Source organism: Anolis sagrei, chromosome 1, assembly GCF_037176765.1.
Source record: "Anolis sagrei isolate rAnoSag1 chromosome 1, rAnoSag1.mat, whole genome shotgun sequence".
Taxonomy (NCBI): domain Eukaryota; kingdom Metazoa; phylum Chordata; class Lepidosauria; order Squamata; family Dactyloidae; genus Anolis; species Anolis sagrei.
Genome location: NC_090021.1, coordinates 302552882 through 302577901, shown reverse-complemented (window position 1 = coordinate 302577901; position 25020 = coordinate 302552882). Strand labels below are relative to the sequence as shown.

Sequence of the window (25020 nt, the reverse complement as noted above, 5' to 3'; positions counted from 1 at the left end):
GGAAAGGAGGAGGAAACATGGCAAAGTGCCAGGGTTCATCTAAACCAGCGTTTCTTAACTTGGGCGTTGGGTGGGTCATGAAGGGGGTGTCAGAGGGGTCACCAAAGATAATCAGAAAACACAGTATTTTCTGTTGGTCATGGGGTTCTGTGTGAGAAGTGTGGCCCAATTCTATCATTGGTGGGGTTCAGAATGCTCTTTGATTGCAGGTGAACTATAAATCCCAGCAATGACAACAGTGGCAAAATTACAGTTATGAAGTTGTTGTTGTTGTTTATTCGTTCAGTCGTTTCCGACTCTTCGTGACCTCATGGACCAGTCCACGCCAGAGCTCCCTGTCGGCCGTCACCACCCCCAGCTCCTTCAAGGTCAGTCCAGTCACTTCAAGGATCCCATCCATCCATCCTGCCCTTAATCGGCCCCTCTTCCTCTTTCCTTCCATTTTCCCCAGGATCATTGTCTTCTCTAAGCTTTCCTGTCTTCTCATGATGTGGCCAAAGTACTTCATCTTTGCCTCTACTATCCTTCCCTCCAATGAGCAGTCGGGTTTTATTTCCTGAAGTATGGACTGGTTGGATCTTCTGGCAGTCCAAGGCACTCTCAGAACTTTCCTCCAACACCACAGTTATGAAGTAGGAACAAAAAATTTATGGTTGGGGATCACCACAACATGAAGAACTGTATTAAGGGGTTACGGCATTAGGAAGGTTGAAAAACACTGATCTAAACTGTAGAAGTAATACAGTTTGACACCACTTTAACTGCCATGGAAAAATGAAAGACCTGGTAAAATTACAACTCCCATAATTGAGCCATGGCAGTTAAAGTGGTGTCAAACTGCATAAATTCTACTGTATAGATGCATCCTTAGTGGCCAGGCACTGACAAATCTCTAGATTTGGGTTACTAAGACTTCAGAACTCAACCCACTGCTATTATAAGCACCTTTCAAAAAAAAAAAAACAAAGAACAGGATATATGCAAAATATTCAACAATGTGTCATTTGAATGAAAATGTTTCTTTCTGCTGGGTGGGAAAATGATGCCCTTTATATATTCTCCATGGTTTTTTATATTTATATTTCAGGGTGGTGTTTTGTGCTCACACAAAACAGAAAGGGGATGAAACACTTGGGGAATAGCAATCCAAAAGAAGTCTACACAGTTTAATGTTACAAGCTGAATTTTAATGGGAAAATAATCAAAGCATTGATAGTTGATATTTAAGTGGATGGCTGGTATTAAATTGGACAGATCACAGACAGAATTCAAAAGTAGCAAGAAAATAGTCTTCAAGCTTAAAACAGAAATATTTTTTTCTAAATAAGCAAAATCTGAATTTGGCATAAAACCAAACCACATTCCTCTTCAAGCATATAAGTATAGCATTTTAAAGTATAACATATAATATATAATGGAGATAGCAAATCCAACTGATAAGGAAGTAAAGTCTGATTAAAAAAACCCTACCCCTATTTCCATAATGTTAATCAGATACCAGGATCTTTGAAAATATCCTGAAACGTTTTGCCGTAGGCCAAGCTAAACTAAATCACTTAATCTAGGAGGGTACTGAGTATAAAAGCAAAGTTAGCTTATAGAATAGTTTCCCCAGGGAACAAACAGCCTGTTTTCTTAGCACTCATATTCATGCCAAGTTTTGATGTAATGACAAACTCCTTCACAAAAGGACTTGCATTTCCACAGGACTTGAAAAATTTACTGGCAAACCAAAAGGTCAAATATTATATTGAGAAAAAAGCTAGAACAGGTGCTAGGAGAAATCACCACTGCAGATAGGATTAAAAGGTTAAGGGAAATTATTTTAATGACTACAGTCGAATCTCAGTTGACCAGCACCCATGGGGATTGTTAGGTGTGGGATAAATGTAATTTCTGGTTGTTGTAGCATTTCAAGTCTGTGACAGAAAGGGATGGGGTCAAAGGCCCCCTTTTGCATCTCCTATACAGGCTTAAGGCTTTTCAACTTGTCCACATGGCTGCTTTCCACATAACCAAACATTAGCCTATTAATTGTTTTCATGCAGTTATTGTTATTATTATTATTGTTATTATTATTATTATTATTATTATTATTATTATTAGAAACACAACAAGATTAGTACACAGCAAACAATATCACTATGCTGGCTGTTGTATTGGATCACACGTTGGATACTTCCCAAGGGTCTAGGACTGCGTGATGTATCAGTGAATAATGCATATACAGATCCCAGTAGGGTGGCCTTTTGCAGCTGACAGATGGTAATTTTATAAATGCTGATTGGTTTTAAATTCTCTGTGTTATTGTTTATATGTGAGTTATATTAATTGTACTGTTTTATTTGCTTACTGTTTTGTTTTTATTGATGTGTTGTTGGGCTTGGCCTTATGTAAGCCTTCCCAAGTCCCCTTGGGGAGATGGTGGCGGGGTATAAATAAAGTATTATTATTATTATTATTATTATTATTGTGTTTAAGTGCAGGCCAGGGTCTTTAGGCACTGCACCCAGTATGCCAATCACCACTGGGACCATCACCACCACCACTACTACTACTGTTATTATGTTTATTTATACCCTACTTTTTCTCTTCACAAGGAGACTCGATTAACATCACCTTAAGAGTTTTGCTCCATGTGCAAGATATTGTGTATGTGGAACTAGGGGACATGGATTTCTACGAATACTGAAATCCTTTTATCTCAAAAAGCTTGGCCTTGCCCTCTCATTAGAGATTTCAGCTGCTTTGGCAGCCCCCAAGTATTCTTGGCAAAGTGTTGTAATGTATGTGGATTCAGAACAGTAATGCTGAGTTATTTCTGGAAGAATGCCAGAATGAAGAACGGCACATTTAAGACTGCAGCACAGGTCAACCTTACATGGAAGCACAGAAAGAGACCTTAAAGCAGACACATATGTGGAGTCTATGAGTTTTTCCTTTGTTAACTGTGATCCATGGTGAAGCAATAAAATATTTAAGACCAGGCAGGAATGCTTTCGTATATGATATAACAGAGTGTTTGAATTTGGGAAATTATATAGATTTTACTTTTTTATTTACTAAAATATCCATACCTTGTCCAAAGGACCTCAGAGTGACAAACAGTGAAACTAATATAAACATTTTATAATAATTCAAAACAGCAAAAAATTCAAACATCCCAAAGTAAAAAAAAAACCCAAAAAAACCCCAGATCACATTGAACCATTTAATACTTGTTTTATAGTCGTGTTTTATGTCATTTATCTTGTATTCATACAAACATGCCTGAAAATTAGTAGTTCTAGCGACAACACGACCTACTAAATCAATGAGATTTACCTAAAGGGTGATTCACTGTTCAGTAATTGATTCAGAGTTTATTCTAACTGTAACTAGCTGTTGGACTGGGACTTAGGTGTGAAGCAACTACTCTTAATGATGGCACGCATAAAGATATGAAATCTAAAGCATGCCATTCATATGTCCATGAAAATATGGAATTCAAAAACTTGGGCAACTAACTTAGGACACTATTAATTTGGTTCACTGTGGTGGAACAATAATTTGATGAGAAGCTTGCAGCACATATTTAAATACATGGTGGGGATGTTTTATTGGAAATTATTAACTTTGGTTGAAAGTGTTTAAAAGGTAATTCTTAATGTCAAGTCCTTTGTTAAATATGTGCTTACAAGTAGCCACTGAAACAAAATGTAACAGTTAGTCTCTGGGTTGCTGGGATGCAAAAATAAGATAGCAAAGGGAATCTTACTCTATCTTTGTCCTTGTTTCATGAGCTTTGCAAAAAAGGGTTTTGAGTTCTTTATGAAAACTGATAAAGAACAACACTTCTGAATACATCTGGTTTCGCCTGGAAGAAGATTGTGATGTGTGGAGATTTAGATATACCCACTTTTAGTCTTCATATTTACAGTGGCTTCGTTGCAAAATATTATAAGTATCTCTTTTTTCTCATTTATAGCTGTTTTACCTGTAGTAAAGGTATATTAGTGAATTACATTTCACAGTTTTTGTACCTTACTGTCTCTGTCCAACCTGCAATGTGAGGAGGAAAAGTAATGGATGACAAAAGAAGCATGCCACATGCTGCTCCCTTAACTGAAGACCAAACTTGAACCTACAGCTGCAATCTTGCATCTAATATTGTGCAATTGTTGGTTACTTTAGAGGCGAGTGTCCTTTATATAAATTTAACTACAAGATAGTACAACACCTGTATCCATGGGGGATACATTTCCAGTCAAAATCCTGTTAGAATGAAGGGTTTCAAGCTCAAGAAAATCATAGTACAGCACTGGAGGACATTGAAACTGCCTAGAGAGAATATATTTTGTCACATGTGGATAAATGAAACCACATATACCAGTCCAGATATGGAGGTTGGACTTGAATGGACTGCTGTAGGACATCATTAGCACTCCATGGTTTGAGCATGGCCCATCTATCTTCACACCTTGACTCTGCTCCTTTCAAATAGCAATATGGGGGGGGGGGGTTCTTCAATGATAAGCTGTATTTTCAATGGAATTAGCATTAGAGGGACTAAATTTTAAAAAAGAGTAGGGACAACTGTATGTGCGCCCACACATGTGTATGTACAATGGTGTCTCAATCCCAGCATCACTGAGATTTTGGATTTCAGTCAAGACTTTCTGCATGTATTTCAGATTTCAATATTAATGTCAAAAATACGTAGTATGATTTTACATAGGATTTCTGCTACACTACTCACTATTCATAGAAGCACTGAAGACTTTTAAGAACAGTCTTGAGTAACATGAAAGGAACTGTCCAAACAACAGCTGGTCCTCCTCACTCAGTTCATAAAATAGGCATGGGCAATCCATGGTTCTAAATGGTTCTAAAGTACTTACAAAACTAGAGGGCGCTGGTGCTTTGCTTCTAAAGTGTTGCTAAAGTTCTGGTGGTAAACCTTTCAGAACTTGAACAAAACTTTAAAAAAAATCATTATTATTTTGTTACTTTAATGACAAAACCAGCTAGGAACCACCATTATAACAAATTTTTGAAAGTTTTGTTAAGAGTTAAGAAATTTTCACCACCAGAACTTTAGCAACACTTTAAAAGCAAAGCACCAGCACTCCCTAGTTTTGTAAATACTTTAGAACCATTTAGAACTATGGATTGCCCATGCCTATCATAAATCTCCTTTCTAAGAGACCATATTTCATTACACTAATTACTCTATATCTACTAGTTTTCTATTTATTTTCCAATGACTGCATTCACTCATCATTTTTTTCGAAAGAGCTTGATCAGCCTTCACTGGGTGTCTTTCTCCTTACTTTGTCCACTAAGAGTTTTCCCTAAATATTTCTGTTGTTCTCAAGTTTGTCAGTAGCTCCCCCTTGTGACTGACCGTTCCTGTTCTTCCCACACAAAAGTCAACACTGTCTCCAAAAGGCTAGAGACAGATTCTTAAGAGAAAATATCATAAGATGACCAGCAAAAGATAACATGACAATTCTGAAAATCCTAATTTGTTACAGTTTGTAAATAAGGAATTCCTTCCTATCTTTAAGATTAGTGATTGCCACTGTTGCAGCAGTTTTTTGCTGAGCTGGTGCAGCATAGTAGTTTGAGTATTGGAGTAGGACCCTGGAAGACTAACATTCAAAAATCTGGTCAGCCATGGAAATCCATTAGGTGACCTTGGAGAAGTCGCACACTCTTGGGCTAAAAGGAATAAAGGATTGCCTTCTCGCGTGCAATCCGTGCCATACACTTATGTCTCCTAGGGACATCTCCAGCCTGCCAGAACCCAACTGACTAGTGTCACCCAGAGGACATTTTCATTGGCTACCTCAAGACTGTGGAATAAACTGCCAGAACAGCTCCGACAGCTAGATCAGATGTTGGAATTTAAGACACAATTGAAAACGCATCTCTTCCACCAGGCCTACCCAGTCAATTTTAAGTTGTGAATTTTAAGCTGCATATTAACAGCGGATTTTAACTTTTTTTTAACTCTGTGCATTTTGTTGTATGTCTTTTAATAGTGATTTATCTTTTGTTTAATGATGTCGTATCCTGCCTCAAGCCGTAGGGAGAGGCGAATAATAAATACATTATATATCCTAGACATGAGAAACACAAGTTTTAAACCTACCCACATAACCACCCATCTACCTACCTACCTGGCTACGGGACAAGTGAAACCCCACCCCCCTCTACACACGTATACGTTCTTTTGTCACTATTAACTTGAGGATGAAATCTTGTTTTTGTACCAGAGGCAGCAGCACAAATGTCATTGCAAAAGGTGTACAAATAGGTTTTAAAAGGCATGCATACAAACCCATAACAGCCAAGATATACTATTTCCAAGGATGACATGGCAAGTAAAGGTCAGGGAGCAGACAGCATTTTGATGGCTTTCTTAAAGCAGAAGTATTAATTGCAATGACTTTTTCAGAAACAATTCTGTAACATGACTACTGCAGCGGCCAAACTCCTTTTGCAACTCTGTATAAGATTACACATGAGAAAGAAAAGTATTTGCCATTGCATGCAAAGCCTTTTTTTTTTTTTTTGGAATGTGAAAGAGATAAATGGGATGTGGGGAGAACGTAATCATAACTCTTCCATTATTTTGTAACCTTCAGAGACTATAATATCACTTCAAACCCCTAAAAAACAGGCTAGAGACAAATATTAGCCTTACCAGGATGGCAAAGGAATGGATCAAATTACATTTCAAGGGGAAAACTGCATTTTAATTAGTGCTGCCCAGTGTCTTTACACAGCAGTCACCTTCAGTGCAGCATGGAGTAACAATTACACCCCACAATTATTTCTAATTTTGACCATATTACCTGGAAAGAGAAAACAACTCCCTACAGGACATCCTGTTACTATGACCACAGGGGTATTGTCTTGCCTTTGCCTTGACATACATACTGACCTTTACAGAATAATGTTGTAGTAGAATGAAGGGCAATGAAGGAACAAGACAGCTTTGATCCAGTGGATCAAAACCATCACTATTTACGTAATGAAATTTTATGCAAAAACGTTTCACTCAATAGTGAGAAGACCATAAAGATGGTATATGAGGCAGGTTTGAGGCTCAAAATTATGGATTTTCATATGGCCCACACATAAGTTGGAGATCATTCCATAGAGAGGGGAAAGAATCAATGTCACTTTAGTGGTCCAGGCATCTTTGGCCATCACCATTTCTTTGCCCATGCATTTAAAAAGGCCAGAGGTGCACCGTGGCAGAGAGTAGATGGGGGTCAGAGCTTCTTTTAGGTTCTCCTGGAATGGAGTACACTAGTGGTTCTCAACCTGTGGCTCCCCAGATGTTTTGGCCTTCAATTCCCAGAAATATTAATAGCTGGTAAACTGGCTGGGATTTCTGGGAGTTGTAGGCCAAAACACCTGGGGACTCACATGTTGAGAACCACTGAACTACACTCTCACCTTTCACTACTCTATCAGAGAAGGGGCTGATTTCTTTTTGAAATAAGAATTAAAGTACAGTACTCACATTAATCAATTAATAAGTCAACCAAGGTTTTTTGCGTTCATTTTTTTTTACTAAAATTGATAGACTTATACATGAATATGTAGGGTTCATGTCATTCTAAACAAAAATTATTCAGTTGTCTCATATATATATACAAGCTGTCCCTGCCTCATGTTGCTGTGGTCCAGTCTGTGTATATCTGTTATGTGTGTGTGTGTGTGTGTGTGTGTGTGTATGTATATGTATATGTGTGTGCATATATTCGTGTATATGTATATATATGTGGTTATGCACATGTGTTGTAATGTATATTTTAATTTTTGGTTTTTAAAGTCTCTTCCATTGTGTTTTCCAGTGTTTTTATGAGTGGTGGTCACTTATTGGCCTGTTAGGTATATTGTGTCCAAATTTGGTGTCAATTCATGCAGTGGTTTTTGAGTTATCCCACAAACAAACATTACATTTTTATTTATATAGATTCTAGCAGTTCCCTGCCATGTGTTGCTGTGACCCAGTCTGTGTATATGTGTTCTGTGTGTATATATGTGTGTGTATGTGTGTGTATATATTTGTGTATATGTGTATATACATAGCTTTATGCGTGTGTTTTGTGTGTGTGTGTGTGTTTGGCTTTTTAAGTCTCTTCTGCTCTGTTTTTCAATGTTTTTATGAGTGATGGTCACTCCTCGGCCTGATAGGTGTATTGTGTCCAAATTTGTGTCAGTTCATCCAGTAGTTTTTGAGTTATGTTAATCCCGCAAACTAACATTATATACACATACACACACACACATATATACATATATATAATTTCTTTATTTATTATATTTGTATACCACCCTTCTCAGACCTCAGGCAACTCAGGGCGGTTTACAGAGGCAACAATTTGATGCCCAAGAAATCATAAAACATTTAAAACACTAATACATAGTATAAAACCAAACAAAAGTAATAAAAACATAAGCCATTTGCATCTCCTAATTAAAAACATTATCCATCTTGTCGTCCAGTTGTTCCAAGTTCCTATACCTTTTACATTGCATTTCCAAATGCTTGCTCGAACAGCCAGGTCTTGACCCTTTTCCGGAATGTTAAGAGGGAGTGGGCCAATGTAATGTCCCTAGGAAGGGTGTTCCATAGCTGAGGGGCTACCACTGAGAAGGCCCTGTCTCTCATCCCCGCCGAACGTATTTGTGATGCAGGAGGGATCAAGAGCAGGGCTTCCCCGGACGATCTTAAAGTCCTAGCAGGTTCCATATATATGAAGATAGTCACTATATCTAGAACATCACTATATCTAGAACTTTAAATGATGTTAAATTACTCTAGAATAGATATATTTAGAAGTTCCATCAATACAAGATGTAGTTCCATAGTTCTGTCTGCTTATGTACACCTGACTACTTCAGAAAGTCACAGAGACCAAGAAAAATGATTCACTTTCTGTCTTCTGTTTTTGATGTGAATGGCCCTTCAGCACACCATATGTAGGATACAATCTACTACTTTACCTTCACTCCAACTGCCTCATTGTACAAATTGTGATAAAACGTGAATGTGCCTCATGAGGAGGACAAAAGATTTCTAATCTCATTCATTCACTTTATATTTCTCGCAAAAGTAATATGCTTTCTAAGTGAGGGCTTTTTCTGCTCTGACCTTGGCATCCATTGGGACCATACTGTGATTTATATTGAGAATTGCAAGCCTTTATCTAATCTTATAAATAAATGTAAAATACATAAAACAATTACCCCTGAATAAAATTGAATTTTATCTCTCTGTAATCAGCTTCTGTCTATGTTACAAATGTCTGTGTTTGAATACAATTCAAAATTAATAACACCTATAATTTATTTTCTGACTTTTCATTACCTTCACATTTTAACAATCATTTTTTATATACTCAGGCTTTAACTCTACCTAAGGCTTCAACCTTATACAGTTAGTTTTTAGCCACGCAGAGGGGACTCTCCCAGAATTTCTATTTAAGGAATTTGCTTGTTAAAGAAACACATTTCCCATTTACAACCCAAAATATACAGCATAATGGAATGGGGGCCGGGGAGGCTTTGCTGCAATGTAAAGAAAGATTAAGGGAAGATTTATTGTGGTGCATGTCAACGATCCATGGACTGTGCGTTTTTCTGATTTTTAGATATATCAAATCAGATTTTGTGAGCTATAATATTGGCATCATGCTGTACCCTTATGTTGAACTTTTTGTCCAACATTTAGCTATTGCCCCATTCTGATTTAGGTAGCTCAATATTTTGAATGTATATTTTGTTATTTTTACCATATAGTACTTGGAAGTTTAAATGTATAACCACACAGCCTAAAACTCCTAAACTAATAAATAAATGTTTGGCTTTTAGTTATTGGAGCCACCACTTTCTGATTAGAATTATAATATATTTGTCTTCTTCCTTTTGTATAATAAGATTTTAGCTGTTGGATATGACTCCAGTACCCACAAGACTAGTTCTCATGGTTTCACGTATCCAAGTCCAAAATACATGTTCTCTCTAGGTTCTCCAGGGTGAGTCTTGAGGACCCAGAAAAGCTACAGATTTGTTCTCCACCCTGAGTCCCCATGGGGAGATACGGCAGAATATAAAGTTGTTTATTATTATTATTATTATTATTATTATTATTATTATTTTCTGTATGCATTTTATATGACCTCCAGCTCAATTCTATGGTATGCTTCCAGCTGAAGCTGCTTGTTTCAATAGGGTTATCCATGGTATCAGGTTTCCAAGGTAGCTGAAACCATGGAAAATAGCAAACCCAATATTTTGGCAATATTTGGAGTAGAAGCACAAAATGGATGTAGGAGTCATATTGTACTTTGTTTCATTGTAAAATGATTTCAGTCCTCTGTCATGAGGAAATACATGGTACATAATAATAATAATAATAATAACAATAATAATAATAATAATAATAATAATAATAATAATAATAATTGTATTGTCAAAGGCTTTCATGGCCAGAATCACTGGGTTGCTGTGAGTTTTTGGGGCTGCATGGCCATGTTCCAGTAGTATTCTCTCCTAACATTTCATCTGCATCTGCAGCTGGCATCTTCAGAGGTTCATGAAGTTCATCTTCAGAGCTTTATCTTAGAGAAACCTCTGAGGATGCTTGCCACAGATGTAGATGAAACATTAGGAGTGAATGCTACTGGCACATGGCCGTACAGACCGAAAAACTCACAGTAACGCATTATTATTATTATTATTATTATTATTATTATTATGTAATATATTTATTACTTGTTATTATTGCTCATCATTATAATAATTCTTTACTGTTCTTTCAGCAGAATGGCCTTTCTTTCCTAAAACCCTTGAAAAACCAGATATGTTCCAATACAATAGACTGTCCAAATCCATCGAAATAAAGTTCCAGTTCCTCATTTCATAATGAAACTTTATGAATGTGAACATTACCTGATCTATCTATTCCTATTAGGATAAAATGATAGCTTTGTGAAGAAGGAGGCGGTTGTCTCAAATGGCTGTTTCCATATTGTAGAGGCAACAAAGTGAATGGACTTGAACAAGAAGCCGTAAGATAAACCAAAGACAGAATGAAGATCCTCTACTAACTTCATCAGAAAAGCACATCTCTTTGAGGACTAAGTCACTGCCCTTAAACAGAGTCAGTTTCCCCTATTCACTTTTACAAAGGTTCACTATTATAAAAGGACACTACTTGGAAGCAAAGTATTGTTCTAATAAGCTGTGCTTATAAGAGCTTTTTCTTTTTATCTCCAGATAGAGATGTGAGAATTTCATGGGTGTTTTCTTTTCTTAAAATAACTTCCCACAATTCAGCATTTTTTTGTAACCTTGGTAGAATGAGGAGGATGAGGAACTGTTTTCAAAGAAATAGCAAATTAGCAGAAGGTCAAAAACTTAGGCAAGGGAATATACCAGTATGATATTCATCAAGACAATTCTAAATCACCTTACATTGCAATGTTTGAAATCAAATAAGCACATCATTCCAGATGGGTGGGTGAAGGTCCTCTATATTATTATTTTAATGTATAGACCCACAAAGCCAGACATGGGCAAACTTTGGTCTTCCAGGTGTTTTGGACTTCAACTCCCACAAGGCTGTTAGGAATTGTGGGAGTTGAAGTCCAAAACAACTGGAAAGCCAAAGTTGTCCCATGCCTGCCCTGAGCACAAAACCTATATGCAAGGTTCATTACCTGTACTCGAGGGGAGGGGGGATGGTTTCTCTAGGAATTTTCTAAGTCTTCCAGGCAATTCTATGCTATACTTCCTCTGGAGACTACCAGAGTTGTGCTGGAGGACTTCAACAAATTCTTAGAAAGGATACCTTTCTATGAATCTCTAGGCCCTCCAATGAAATTATATGGTATGCAGTCCATTTGGGAATATATCCTCCGTGAATACGGGGGTCTTTATGGATTCAAGAAATGGAAAGCATGTGCCATAAAATATGCTTTCTGAATGTATTTCATTTCTCTTGTTGTTCAATGAACATTTGCACGAGACCCAATGATCAAAATCTGACTGTTCGTTTATTCATTTATATGAGTTCTTTTCTGTTGGAACTCAACCACATTTTGAACAAGTTACCCAACTTTTTCAACTCAAAAGAATTTCTATATTTGCTGCCAAGCACAGAACAACTATTAACTCCATAGACAAGATGATAATTTGCCTGAATGAAAATAAGATTCCAACTGCAGGGGGAAATAGATTTATGCCATTGTTTTCTTAGTCTCAATGAAAACCTCCTTCCAAAGTGTTGCAATGAAGGGACAGGTCCACTAAATACTAGTAATACACATGCTCAGCTACTTACAGTTGTTTTGTTTTGGGTTTTTTTTTTTTTTGCATTTTTTATTCAACTGTTTATGGATGCCACTCAAGCACAATAAGGTATATTATCAGTTATAATACACTACTTTTAGGCAATGCTCCCTGATCTCAGAGGAGATGGGTTTCAATACAGCCCCAGCCTGAAGTCATATCAGCCTTCTGCCATGTAAGAAAACACAATCAAAGCACTCCTGACAAATGGCTATCCAGCCTGTTTAAAAACATCCAGAGACGGAGACTCCACCACACTTCAAGTCAAGGTAATCCAGGATTGCTAACTAATTAAACAAGTAAAGGATTACTAGTAACAAGAGCTTGGGACTTTGCTGTTTTTGTTTTTTTAAGCTCAACATTTATATTCCATCCAGCCCAGGCCTATAATTATTAATATTAAAAAGCAATTATAATGCTTGTATTTATTATATTAAAATGGCAACAGTTGGAGCAAGCCTATTGTCTGAATAAGCTCTTTTAAAAATTGACTGGCAAAAGCTGTCATGGGCTCAAACCAGTGGAAAAATTGCTTTCAGTACATCCTTGTAAAGATCCTGTTTAAAACAGATGACACCCTGTCATGTTCAGTAACATATCCGTCATCAACTTCATTCGGGCTTTTTAAGCTGAACGATTTCATTCAAGCTTGTAGCTTGTCTTGTCAAGTTACCAAGAGCTTCATAACTCTGCCATCAAGTATAGAATTACTCCAGCTGTTCATAAACTATTCGGTTGTATTTTAATTTAACCATTTCTTCGGTTAACTACTCTCTCTCTCTCTCTCTCTCTCTCTCTGTGTGTGTGTGTGTGTGTGTGTACACACAGGTCTTATTTTTTTGTTTAAAATTGGCCAATGTCTGTAAAGTTCAGGAAATACTTTCCTACATATAAAACCTGGCCTGACTAAAATCAGAAAACCATGGTGGTATAGTGGTTAGGGCACAGAACCAGGGAAAATTCAGGTTGCATTTGAAATTCACAGGTGTCACAAAACTCACTGAAAGACTTCCCCATGGCAGTTGTGCTGCCTTTGTCCTATTCTCTCACAAGGCAGTTGTGAGAACGAAGTGGAGATGTACACAGAGCCCTGTATGCAGGTTTGCACTCTTCCAGCTGTAGGGTTCTATGTTAATGGATATAGTATTGTGTAGCCAGGCAGAGCAATCTTAACTCCTTTATGGACATTCAGGGTGATTAGGTTGTAATGGAACAGTCCTAGACTTATAGAGTGATAGTCTGGAAATGACGATGGAGTGCTGTCTGTGGAAGGTTCTGCAGGTATGTAATATGGGTGTAATACCATACTGGTTTTAGGATAAAAATTATGGAATCAGTATCCTCTATCACAGTGGTTCTCAACCTGTGGTCCGTGGACCACCAGTGGTCCCCATGAACTAAAAGATGGTCCGTGGCCACACTGTTACTACACAGCTGCAACGAGAGTGAAACCCTTTTATAGTGCCAAGGCAATGGGGATGTTGGGAGGGAAGAGGCTGACTACCCACGAAAGGCACGACAACAAGCCTCCTGACTGTGCTGCTTCTCCTCCCTCCCCCGAGCATGGTGCCTGGAAGTGGGGGTGCCTTGGTGTCTCCATTTTTGGTCTGTTCCTGGGGATATTTGAGTGCTGATTCAGAAAATTGCATTGGATAGACCACATCAACTCTAGATTATTACATATGGTTTTCTGTGGTCAAGTAGATGGTGACTACAGGATGGCATTTGTTCTGTATCAGAAACTAGAGCTGATGTGGTCTAGCCAAAGCAGTTTTCTAAACCAGCACCCCAAATAACCAAACCAAATCTAAAGTTAACAAAAAAACTGATTTTTAACCCTTTTGGTACTATTGTTAGAGTGTGGTCCTTGGTCAAAGTGGTCCCTGGTCAAAAAAACGTTGAGAACCACTGCTCTATCAGTTGCCATAGGTGTGGGATAGGATAGAAGAATTCCTAAAAAAACCTAGATCTGCTCATCTAGTAAATTTATTTTACCAGATATAAAAACTTATGATGCCAAGTACAAATTATGTATTTACTTATTATTCAAACTTATATGCCGTCACTCCCCTAGGGCTCAGAGTGGCTTACAAGAAACAAACTCGAATCTAACACAATTTAAAACAACATATCAAAGATCGAAAGCCTGTCACACAAGCTTTTTTTTAATCTGCTGGTTCATTATTCAACTGATCAAAAGGTCTTTAAATTGTTTAATCTAGCCAATCAATCAATCAAAATGATAATTTCCAATGGCCATGCTGTCTGGGGGTTTCTGGAAGTTGCAGTCTGAAAAGCAATTATTTGAAACTCAGGACCATAGCTTTACTGGTTTATTAAAGCGGTGTTAGTCAGGTCTGGAAGGCGGTGTTTTGGGGAGCAAAGGTGCAACAGGTTCCTTACTACTGCCTTCAGGGTGCCTCTTCCATTACAAATTTGCATGGTAGCCCATCATTATCAAGAACAAGTATTGGAATAGAATTCCTAATGAAATTTTAAAACCTCTACACTAAAGGAGAAACCAAAATACAGAACTGCTGTGAATCACAGAAAGCAAATATCTCAAACACAGTTATAAGACTAGATTATCTCTTGCCTTGCTTCTGGTCGATTCTCACCATGCTAAAACAGTGGACGTGGCTCTTAATGAGACATGCCGCAATTATCACCGGCTGTCTGCACCCTACACCACTGGAGAAATTACACTGTATTGCACCACCTGACATCTGCCGGGAAGTAGCAGCCAATAATGAAAGCACCAAAGCAGTAACATCTCCGGCCCATTTTCTGTTTAGATATCAGCCAGCATGCCAATGCCTCAAATCAAGAAATAGTTTTCTAAGATCTACAGAGATACTCGCAGGAACACCTCAGCAAGTGAGAGTCCAAAAGTGGCAGGCTAAAACCCTGCACCCCAATCCATGGCTGATACGAAATGAGAAACTCCCTCCTGGGCACATAGAAGACTGGGCAACTTGGAAGGTGCTAAAGAGACTGTGCTCTGGCACCACGAGATGCAGAGACTACCTTAAGAAATGGGGCTACAAAGTGGAGTCCACGACATGTGAGTGTGAAGAAGAGCAAACCACCTATTACAATGCAGTCTGAGCCCTGCCACATGCACAACCTTCCTACAGTGACACCAGAGGCAGTCCAAGTGGCCAGATACTGGTCAAAGAACATTTAATAGAATGCCAAGTACCTTCAAGTAGTTTTCATCTTATGGTGACCCTATCACATGGTTTTTTTCTTGGCCGGTTTTATTCAGAGAGAGCATCTGAATGTGTAATTCTATGGAGTCAATGTTAAAGCAGTTAGAAAGCAGAGGCTTTGTTTGTTTGAGTTATGTGCCTTCAAGTTGACTCCAAAATCCTGGTCCAACACTTAAACCGTTATTCTACATTGACTCCAGAATGTGTTCAGTACAAATAAGAATATGTACTGAATACAGAATGCTGAATACAGTAAAGTTTTGACTGAAATAAACAGATTTGCTGTTTTGCTCTTTCCAGTATAAGTTCTTTCCACGTATTGATTCATGCTAGAGTTTTGAACTAGCAATAAACCTGGAGAAATGTTTAGAGGGAGAACTTCCCCTAGGGCAGAGTGCTTTGAAGAAAAGTAGTCCTGATTAACTCTGTTCATGGAAAATCACTGTTGAAAATGGTAATTTCAGATTTGGAAGATTCAATAAGCATTCAAACCAGCTGACAGACTTTCAAAAACCAAAACAAAGGGATCTGATCTGCTAGAACCATTAGTGAAATACTTTCCACTGAAGTATATGAAGTTATCATATATATTTTTCTGGTCAAAAAGGTGAGATATAAACAAGAGCAGGGTGTAAAAATAGGAGAAATAGAAGTAGTAGTATTTTTTGAACCCCCTGCAATTTCCTAGCATAATCTGTCTTTCTTACTTTGTCACTGTCTTTTGTCACTTTTGTGCCACAATTCAAGTGGCAGCACTATTCGTAACTCCCCACTCTTAAAATTTACTTATTTGGAGAGTTGAGCAATACCTCAAGACTTCAAATCCTAAAGAAAATCCATATGGCTAATCTCTGCAAGCCAATAACATCCAAAAAGGAGCTCAAATTTATTCCATCCATCAAAGGCAATCCGAACAAGGAAAAAGGTACTATTTCAACAGAATTCTAAGTTGTTTTGTTCAATCACTTTGACAAATGTCAAAACATTACCTTTCTTTGCCTTGTATTTAACACTGTTCCTTGAAGTCTGAATGTGTTCATTTATACTTGCATAAATATCAGCAACGACTCCTGCAGATTCCTGTTCTGTGTGCAGCACAATGACATAAATCAACCAAATCCATAACCTTTGAAAATAAACTTTACACCTTTCTTCTGGGATATCAGATATGGCTCAGGAGCATAATTACACTACAATGGTGCTAGTCAAATCTAGGTCACCTAGATTTTGTGCAGCAGACATGAATAATAAAAGTCTCAAAACTATTTCTTTTTTTGATACACTTCAGAAGGCTTTTTTGAATTTTACTGCTAAGAAAATATTCTTTCTAGCTATAAGCAGAACGAATTGCTGCATTTTGGAGTCGCTTTGTATTCTTTTATGTAACAGAGGTGCTGCGAATAAAACAGCTTTGTTAAGAAAACAATTTGATAGTTCATTCATGAGAAAACAACTTAAAATCAAAAATTAAAATTATAATTGGCCAGCTTCACATCAAGGGGTTATTATGGATTGCTTAGTCTATGTGCGTAATCACAAATGTTGTAAGAAAGTACGGGCAAACTGGCAATTGGTGTAGTTTTTTTTATAACAGTGCAAAGATGAGGGAAGGGATATGAAGAATGTGTACTTGTTATTATTTCCCATCAAGTCAGCTTCAACTTATGGAAACACCACGAATGAGACCTCCACCAACAGTTTCATGCACCAATACATAATATGATCTTGCAGAACTTGGCCATGTGCAAGATATGTACAACATATTTTCCATGGGTCTTCCATCACCAATGCCTCTAACAAATTTCAACAGCAATTGGAGACTATGCATATACACATCTCCTATTTATGCTGACTTCCTGGGGGTGTACTCCAAGGCATTTCCTACACATATTGACAACTACCTGTTCATTTGCCATTCGGTTCAAAATACACAGAAGAAATACAATTCTGAAATGTTTGGCACTGATAATATAACCTGTTTTGGCAAGATTTTTCATCATGATAATGAACATGTTTTCTGAAAATCAGATTATATGATTCACTGGAAAGCAGAAAGACTAGGAGTAAAAAGATTCAGTTCTTGTGGGTTTTTTCGGGCTATATGGCCATGTTCTAGAGGCATGCCTCTAGAACATGGCCATATAGCCCGAAAAAACCCACAAGAACTGAGTGATTCCGGCCATGAAAGCCTTCGACAGTAAAAAGATTGCTTGCTAATTTTCTCATCGTTGACCAGAAAAGATGTTTTGATAGACTGAGGCATCCAGGTAAGAAATGGCCACCTGACCAGTGATGTTTTGATAATTTGGGATGTTTTTTGTAATGTAACGTTAGGATTTTTGTGCAAAAACAGTTTCACAAAGTTTTTCTGCAAAAAAAAAACCCAAGAAAAAAACAAAAGAAGAAGAAAGAAAGGAGGAAAAGAGGAAGAGAGAGAAGGAAGGATGATTTCTTTCAGAAAAATCTCCCATGCACAAAAATTCTCCTCATGTCTTGGGAGATTGGGGGGGGGGGGGGGGGTATTGAAAATATTTGTTACCAAATAAATGAAGATGTACTACTTTTCTAAGGGCAAGGTCATTATTTGACAAACTGTTGGCACATAGCCCCATCTAGTGGTGAGGAAATTTCTCAATTTAAAAAAAAAGAATGGAGAAATTATCAACATATACATGTTTTGCTTATGGCTTTACTATTATTAGAGTAGGAAGTTAATAATTTCTTTTTCACCTTCTCCTCTACAGTATTTATATAGCACCATCAATGTACATAGTGATGTACAAAACACCCAAATACATCTTTTTATTTTACTCCTTCATCAAAAAGATAAACATGCCAGATTATCAGTAAAGTCTTTCCAGTCTCTGCACAGATATTCTGTCCTAATTACTTTTTATAGATATACTACTTCGTCACACTAGAGAATGAATCCACTTTAAATCCAGTTTGTGCCTCCTGCAGAATTCTGAGGTTTGTAGTTTAGTGGGGCTGTTAAAAGTTTCTCCCTAAACTACAAACCCCGTAATTCTGCAGGAGACAGCAACTGGATTTAAAGTGGATTCATTCTCTAGTGTGATAAGGTCCATATAGAGTGAAATATTTCCCAGTGATCTAATCTAATGTATTTGCCTTCTATCAGTTCTAGTAATACTAATTTCTGTTGCCAAGCAGGACAAAGTTAATTTGGAAACCAACGGGAAGGCAGAAAGACACAGATAGGATCTTACAATATGGATACTCAAAGTTCCTGCTCAAATTCCACCTGAATGAAGGTACTTCTTTTGACATTATAAATGTAGCAAATAGTTTATTTTTACAGTAATAAAAACTTTGCTAACCATATGTACCACTTTTGTTGGATTCACACACTGTTCCTTCAAACAGCACAATGAAACAAGGAAGAGATTTTATTTCATAAGGATAAAGGTGTGGACCAATATTCCTTTTTGTATTATGTGGTTAGGTACAAATATCTGAACTAATGGGAGGAGTGGAACTTCTTTGGAGATGGAGCCAAGGATGAAGATTTATATATTTGAATGTTTGCTTTTCTTTTACACACAGATCGGCATCACAATACTTTCGGTGCTCTTTTTTTCTTTTCTTTTGATTTACCAAAATATTGATGGTAATCAGATAACCTTGTTTTAAAGTCAAGCATAAAATCACGATAATAATGAAAATGGCTCAAAAGAACAGTAAACGGAGAAGTGATTGCTCAGCTGGTTGTTTAGCGTGAAACAAGATTTCAGCATTCCACATTATAAATACATATATTCATGATTACCTTTAGAGATCATTGTCACTACAAAGAGGTCAAGACCGGGGCAATAAATGTCCAACCAAGGTGCTTCCAATTCAGATACACTTGCTTATCCAACATAAACAGGCCGGTAGACAGTTGGAGAAGCAAAAATGTTGGATAATAAAGAGGGATTAAGGAAAAGCCTAATAAAAGTCAAATTATGTTATGGTTTTACAAATTAAGCACCTAAACATCATGTTTTACAACAAATCGACAGAAAAAGCAGTTCAAAACACAATAATGTTATGTAGTAATTACTGTATTTACGAATTTAGCACCAAAGAAACACAATATATTGAAACAGCTGTGGATCCGGGCGGGAGGCAGATCGCGTTGGAACGTTGAATGAGTGAAGGTTGGATAAGCGAGATTCTACTGTACCAACAGGACCTAAACCTGTATAATGTCAGTAAGGATTTAGCAATCATACAGTATCCAGGCTCTGTAGTATACAGCAACTGGGTTGTGTAACAATATGTTGCAACATTGTTCACATTAGTCAACTTTAATAGAGTTGGAGCCTTCGGACCTTTGAGAAGCAAGTACAAATACCTACTCTTTCACTTGTCCTCTCCATTCCATCTTATTGTAGCCAGAACATTCACAGAAACTGGAAAGGAAATGGATTCACAGCATCTATGTATGGACTGCCCCTGCTGTAACCGGATATATTCAGAAGTGACTCTGTTACAAGTGGGCAAGACCCATTAGCATTACAAACAACTTGCTGCTAGTGGAGATGTAAACATCTAGAATTTCCATCCAATAAAAACATATTCAAATCAACACTGCTATCTATTCAGTGTCTCTTTAAGGATATTGCTTTACAAACTATTATACAAAGAGCCTTCACTGCAGCTTCTCTCTGTAGTACTTACTCAAAATTCTAACAATTCTCTTTTGCCTTCCACCTCTGACTTGGTTTTCTACTATCAATAGTGAGCATGCTCCTTAGCACTTAGCTGAGCTATTTGGGTGTTTCTAGTTTTTTTAAAAAAAAATAGGTGTCATTCTGCAAAGCATGTGGCTTCTCTCAATCCTGCTAATGCTTCCTTTGTTTGCCAATAGTACTGTTTTGATTTTTGCATAAGTAGTGAGGCTTAAAACATTAAGGTTGGAAATATATAAGAACCGCTTGATTTCCAGCACATATTTGTTTGTAAATTTAACTCCAACAATCTTTTTCGCTCTCATACAAGAAGCTGACAAGAGCAGAATGAGTAAAATGCGCTCTGCCTGGATGGCAGAAACACTCACTGCTGTAAGACCATATGGTCCTTTGCAGATTCTTCTTATCAGTATAAGCTACCCTTTACCTAACAAATACAAGCAACCTCAATTAACAAAAGTCCTGACAGTGAAGCTCCTTTCTAAAAAAAATACTTTTTACAAACATCTACCACCCCTTTCCCACTTAATCTATGCCTAGCTGTACATTTTTTTTTAGCAGAATCAACACTGGAAGAAAGGCAAAGGGCTACAGAAACACAGGCTTTCAGTGCCGGGTTTCAGAAGTACACAAGTAGCAATAAGAAAAATCTAAGCTGAGAAAGAATAATTGAATCTTAAGAGTTGGAAGAGACTACAAAGACCATCAGGTCCTGCTGCCAAGCAGGAGGACACAATCCAAGCACTCCCCACAGATGGCTATTCAGCCTCAGGAGAAGGAGACTCTACCATGCATTGAGGCAGCACTGTAACAGCTCTTACTGCCAGGAATTCTTCCTAAATGTTTAGGCAGAATCTTTTTTTTCCTGCAGTTTGTATCCATTGCTCTGTGTCTTAGTCTCCAGACCATTCAAAACATGCACAACCCCTCCCCAATATAACATCTTTTCAAATATTTAAACATGGCTATCACCCCCCCCCCCCCTTTCTCAACCTTTGTTCCATGCTAAACATATCTATATGCTCCTCATAGAGTTTGGCTTCCGGAGCTTGACCTTTGACCATTTTGGAGCAGCATTTTGTTCCAGTCAATCTTATTCTAGCCTTGTGTGCCTCTCTACAACTGACAAGGCAAGTAGTAGCTGCCTACAGAGTCCCTTATGGGCCATGTATGAATAAAAAAATAGACAGAAAAGGCAGAGCAGATAAGCTGCTTCACCAACTATTCCCAGCGTGTTAAAAACAAAACAAAAACAAAAACATAGAAATATATTTTGACCAGTGGGGGCATCTAAAAATCACCGTTAAATGCACTTTGTGAGAAGCTTTCAGTCTTTTTCCAGTTCAAAATTATTTTGTTTATTTATGTATGGCTTACCTGACCTTCTATAGTGTGCATGCACCCGAAGCAGTAGGCGATCATAATCCATTAGATAAAACTCCTTTCCTTCAATATTTCTTCACACATAAACACTTTTAACATGCTATTAATAAACAGGTCTCTCTATATAATGCATCCTCTCTTACTCTCTCTCTCTCATCTCCTTCAGAACATTGCCTGTCCTCCTTCTGCCAGGAATTCTGGGAGTTGAAGTCCCAAACAACCAGAGGGCCATACGTTTGATACCACTGCATAATATCTTCCACACTGACTTTCTCAAGCAATCACTACCTGTATGCAAATTTACTTCATTTATGGACAATTCATTCTATACCTGCCACTGAAATCCATATAACCATATTATATTAATGGAACACAATATAGGATCACTAACTATCATGACAATTTATGTAATATCACAGGGAACATTCTGTGCACAGGTTTCTCACTTTTTCTGCTCGTTGTGAGTAGTAGTACTGGGGTTCCATCTACACTAGCCATTTAATGCAGTTTGAAGCTAAGTTCAAAATGTGGCGACCAAATAATAAACTCTCACAAAAGAAAGAAAGCCCTCAATGCACCCCAGTGCTCTGTTATTTGGGTAATTATCATCTGACCCTCAAACTGGTTCCATGGTATCATTTGCACAGCAGAAGAGCATTCTTAAATGCTATTTTGAAACTGCATTAAATGGTCAGTGTAGATAGGGCCACAGAATGCAAATCCTGGGATATCTGAAAAGGTCCAGCAGCACTGAATGTTATGATTATATCCCAAAGCCAGCAGTGACAAAGATCGATAGACTGGGTCTCGGCTAAAGTTTTTTTTAAAAAAAACAGTGTCACCCTAAAACTTATTTTTAGGGGAGCTAAGAGAGAAACACAATCTTTCTCTCTCTTATTCATAGATTTACATATACTCACAACAAAACTTGGCTTATTTACAAAGTAATTCAGAAGGAGGCATGGAAAAGAGAAAAGTCAAATATCTTACTTTAGTTTGGTAGTCACAAATATTATTATTAGATTTGAAATTTCCAACCTTTTATCACTCAGTCCTATATGGTAATGTACTTTAGCTGTACTGTACCCTGCCTTCAGGAGAGGTGGCCACAAATAAATAATAAAAATATTTAAGAGACCAGAAGTCAGAACCAATGAGGTTGTGACAACTTAGTAGCATGTTTGTCTTATATGTTAAAAAAATAAAGGCTACTGGCAGATCTTTTGTCTGCTATCCCTTTCTATTTCTCTTGCACTATAATAATAATGGGCCTCCTGGTAGCACAGCGGGTTAAACCGCTGAGCTGCTGAACTTGCTGACTGAAAGGTTGGAAGTTTGAATCCAGGGAGCAGGGTAGGCTCTCGCTGTTAGGCCCAGCTTTTGTCAACCTAGCAGTTCGAGAACATGCAAATGTGAGTAGATCAATAGGTACCACTTCTGCAGGAAGGTAACGATGCTCCAGGCAGTCATGCCGGCCGTGGAGGTGTCTACGGACAACACTGGCTCTTTGGCTTAGAAATGGAGATGAGCACCACCTCCCAGTAATAATACAATAATATTAAAAAAGACTAGAAGTCAGAACCAATTTAATAGTAATATTTAAAAAGACTAGGAGTCAGAACCAATTAGGTTGTGACAACTTAGTAGCATGTTTGTCCTATATGTTATAAAAATAAAGGATTCTGGCAGATCTTCTGTCTTCCATCCTTTTCCATTTGTCTTGCACTATAATAATAATGCCCCCCCCCCACTGGTGCAGCGGGTTACACCTCTGAGCTGCTGATCTTGCTGACCGAAAGGTTGGCAAATCAAATTCGGGGAGCAGGGTGAGCTCCCGTTGTTAGGCCCACTTTCTCCCAACCTAGCAGTTTGAAAACATGCAAAGTGAGTAGATCAATGGGAACCACTTTTGCGGGAAGGTAACAGTGCTCCATGTAGTCATACTAGCTACATGGCCTTGGAGGTGTCTATGGACAGTGCTGGCTCTTCGGCTTAGAAATGGAGATGAGCACCACCCCCCAGAGTCGGGCATGACTGGACTTAATGTCAGGGGAAACTTTTACCTTTACTACTACTACTAATAATAATAATAATAATATACTATAATATAATAATAAAACTTTATTTATAACCTGTCCTATCTCCCGGGGGAGGGGATCCTCAGGGCAATTTCCCAAAAAGGATGGAAAACATTTAATACCACAATAAACAATAGAAACAAAACAAATCAAACCAAACAGTAAACAAACACATAAATACAAACTTATAGTAACTGGCCACCATACATATCTATTTGACAGTTTGCCCCACTAAATTTAATAGTTTACTTTCATATTAGCGTGCATAGGATTACAACCTTCCCTGTTTTCAGGAGGCCTTGCTTTTGATCCTCTTCTCTAAATCTGATCAGAGTTAATGCCTACCACCTGGAAATGTTTTGCAATTGCACTCTATATTCAAATTCAAAACAGCACAAAAAGAAAAGTCAAAAGAGGAATATACTGGGGTTGCAACTCATAAGAATATAACATTATATCAATGCTGTTAAGAGCACCAGCACCTTTTGGTAGTGGGGTCCAGAGGTGACCAATGGACTCTGCTTTGGAATGTCGTGCCTCCTCCCTAGCAATGTTTTCCTTGAGTGCATCTCCACTGTAGAATTAACACAGTTTGACACCACATGGCTCTGTGTTACAGAATTCTGGGTTTGTGGTCATCCTTTGGTAGAGAAGACTAATGGCCTTGTAGGATTACAACTCTAAGGATTCCATAGCCTTGAGTTATGGAATTGAGTTAAAATAGTATCAAAATGCATTCATTCAACAGTTAATCTCAAAGGTGCCCTAATACATGGAAGGCAGTGCAAGCGGGAACACCTTTTATTATCCTCTTCTGATGCTTCCCAAACCCCTCCACAGTCCCCAAACACTCAGCTTACACTGTAGAACAGGCATGGGCAAACTTCGCCCCTCCAGTTGTTTTGGACTACAACTCCCACAATTCCTAACAGCCTCAGGCCCTTTCTTTTTGCCCCTCATCTGCTTAGCCAAAGTTTGCCCATGCCTGTTGTAGAATGAATGCAGTTTGGCACTACTTTGAACCGTCATGGGTCAAAGCTAAGGAGCCCTGGGAGTTGTAGTTTTGCCAAGGCACCAGGGGAGGCTGAAGCCCTTGCACAACTACAGATTCCATAGCATTGAGCCATGGCCCTTGACTTGGTATCAAACTGCATTCATTCTACCAGAGGAGAGGAAATCAGAGATTGCCCTGGTAATGAATGCTTAAGAGGGAACTTCCTAGCCACTCCGTGCGCATGCGTGTTGCAGTTCTTTTCCCCCTCCTCCTACCCCTCCCAAAAGGAATTCCGTCCCGTT

At 38.0% G+C, this 25020-nt stretch overlaps 1 protein-coding gene across 1 annotated transcript in view; it reads right to left on the bottom strand.

Annotated features, from left to right (window-relative positions):
• MIPOL1 (mirror-image polydactyly 1) overlaps window positions 1-25020 on the bottom strand; it is a 219912-nt gene that overhangs the window by 194741 nt on the left and 151 nt on the right. The gene's annotated exons all lie outside the window — the stretch shown is intronic.